The sequence below is a fragment of the Mytilus edulis genome, chromosome 4 (assembly GCF_963676685.1).
Source record: "Mytilus edulis chromosome 4, xbMytEdul2.2, whole genome shotgun sequence".
NCBI classification, from domain to species: domain Eukaryota; kingdom Metazoa; phylum Mollusca; class Bivalvia; order Mytilida; family Mytilidae; genus Mytilus; species Mytilus edulis.
The window spans coordinates 84,299,391-84,302,657 of NC_092347.1; positions in this window are offsets into that span (position 1 = coordinate 84,299,391).

Below are 3,267 nucleotides of genomic sequence, written 5' to 3' on the forward strand. Positions count from 1 at the left end.
TGAAAACTGTATCTAAAATCATCCCTTTATCCTTGGTTGCTATCAGACGCTTTACCTGTACAGTTGTTGCTAGGGTGCTCTCTTCGAGGTCCGCGTTAGAAGTATAAATAGTGGGTAGCTATTCAGTTCAAATTGTCGTTAAAAACTTCCATTTGTTGTTCAAATTGTCATTTGTACCGAAGACAGCAGACAGTTAACATCGGATAGGTTGGAAAGGAAGTAGCTGCGGAACCGTAGCTCTTAGGTCCTTATGTTATTTTTTGACTATTTGCGGACCATGTCCTTATGTTATTTTAATAACATAAGGACCTAAGAGCTACGGTTCCGCAGCTAGAAAGGAAGTAGTGAATAGCAGGCAGACAGTTTAGTTTAAGTAAAGTGAAGTGCTTGGAACCTGCGGAAAGAATATAGAAAGGGCTGAGACTGTTGGTTCGGTACAGATTGTCCAAACAGGGCTGGTGCTAAGGTTTTGCGTCTCACATCTCTCACTATTGCAGTGAGTGTTTGCTGACATACCATGCCTTAGTGCTGCCCTGTTGTTCAGACAGTTATAGACATGTTTATTTAATAAAGTTTCATACGAAAGTTTACACCAGTTTGAATAGTTTCCATACATTCGTTTTATTCAGGTTTAGCCCCGTTTTAAACATTTCGGTTTTCAGACCAGTTCCAAACATTTCGGTTTCAGACCAGTTCCAAATATTTAGGTTTCAGACCAGTTCCAAACATTTAGGTTTCAGACAATAGTTCCAAACCGTCTGACCCGTTTCAAACATTTAAGTTTTAGACCATTTCAAAACATTTAGGTTTCAGACAATAGTTCCAAACCGTCGGACCAGTTTCATACACTTAGGTTTCAGACTATAGTTTTCAAACAGTTGGTTTTAAACAGTATTGGACTGAAAGGGTTTTAAACAGTTTTAATTCAACAGGTTCGGGTTAGGTTGATAGGTGTTGAAATTCGTTTTATGTAGTATAGTATTTGTTTCATATTTGATAGTGATAGTGTAGACTTTTCATTCACTTTTGAACTTTTGAATTGCTTTTCAAATCCCAGGAAACTGGTACGAACCCGAGGATAAAAATATCTAAACGTCCCCGCCCGGTTACGCGTTACAATAGAAACACGAAATTCAACCATATCTAATCCTTTAACTCCACTTGAGAAATTCATCTCAAATGGCAAGTTAACCTATCTAAATTTAATAAATGAGCAACCCTTCTTTTAAAATATAAACCTAACTGCCTTGTACCTTCACAATTAAGATGTAAAAATGTAAACAGTGATTCAAGTGGTAATTATCCATTTTTATAAAATCAAAAATTACACAATGATGATTTTTTTAGTCTTCCTCAAGTAAGATTTTAAGGGACTTTTTTTCTGTGTATATCTGGGGTATAATGCTAAAGATTAAAACTTGAAAATCTTCTGACAGGTTAGGGTCAAATATGCTAGATTGGCTGCACTAACAGGCCTAATAAACCAAGGCCGTAGCTACCATTGAGGCAAGTGAGGCAATTGCCTCACTAAAATTTCGACACTGATTATTTTTTTATACATATATATCAATATAATAGTCATGTGTTGTTCTGTCTCAACCTTAATTTCTATATATAACTTGTCATCATCCCTTTTAAACTATTCTTCCTGGATATAACTCAGCATCTCAACGGGTGATGTTTCTCGATAACATTAACCTAGTAATGATAATCATCATGGAGCTCTAGTTAAAAACAGGCTCTAAACTAGTTTTTTTGTGAATTAACAGAGTCTGAGTATTGCATATAACTTCATTAGAACAATCCAAAACGATAAGAAGACTGACAAATCAAGTACTGGTCTTCGGAAGGGTGCAGTCCTGTCTGTGTATTCATTTCTCCGTTTAACCAACTTTTGACAAATCAAATCATCGCAAGGGGGCAGTCCTGTCTGCGTATTCATTTCACGAACTTTAATCTTTCTCTTTACAGATAAATAAAATATAAATAATATGAAACATGCAGCCCCCGGGATTAGTTTCTATCCATGTTTCTTTAACCTTAAAAATTGAAAGAATATCCCATATTCTAATTTGATATTATTGCGGAATGGTAGAACCTTTAACACAGGATTTTGTCTTTACTTATATATTCGAGACTACGGACTGCTGATTTCGTTTCTTTATATTCGGGGTTTCGGAATCGGATACCCCATACCCCTAACCCCTAAATTTATAGATTCTGGAACTAAAATACCACCAACTATTTCCAGAAATAATTTGAAATTATGGACCTACATGTAAACGTCAAAAACTCCATTCCAATCCCCCTGTACCCATATCATATATACTCTATAAATAGAATCATATATACATTTATCTTATCTCGTTCTATCCCTAGTTTGTCTACTCTTTGTCAGCATAAAAGCGAGTTTATTATTTTGTAACTGCAACTGTATGATGGTGCTTACAGGAAAGCTTAATTCCCTTTTGCAAACAAAACTGTTACTATCGATGCTGCTACCAAATTGCTGATGGAGAAGGAATTGGAAGAAGACATTGATCATTGTGTTGATGATAATGTGCTTCCTTTAGAAACAAAGACTGCCCTTAAACGACTGAAAATTTGGAAAAAAGCATGCATGAGTGGCGAGAGATTGTGCGGGCTTGCCATGTTCATCGCGATAAGGATATCAGCAGACCAAATTATGATTGAATTTCTGAAACGATTTGACTGAACCGGCCATAGAAAAATTTGGCAAACTCTACTGAATCGATGTTTGTTCTATGTTCTGGCAGCAGACTCAAATCAGTGATATTTGGATGATTATCTTACATATAAATTTAAAGAAAGTTGTTAAAAATTTGGTGTTCGTAAAAGTCTTAAATATAAAAAAAATTATATAAAAAGTGTCCACATTCAAAACATTATCAAACTCTCTAAAAATGCCTAGAATGCAGGATTTTGCACCATTCATTTCATACCCTCCAAAAAAAATTTTCGCCTCGCTTCGCTCGGCTCAATTCTTTTGCCTCACTAAAATAAGAAGTCTAGCTACGGCCTTGAATAAACATGCACTTTGTTTGTATCCATTGGAAGGTCGACTATCCATATAAATTAAATTTGTTTCTATGTTTATTTTTGACCTGAAAAGATGTGAAGTCACCTTTGGTCCCATTGTATACGCCAATGAAAATTGGTATCGTAGCCCTAAATGTTTTGGAAATTAGTCAAGTCTATTTTTGGAAATCTCCCGCAATAACACTGATTGGAGACAGGTCGAAATCT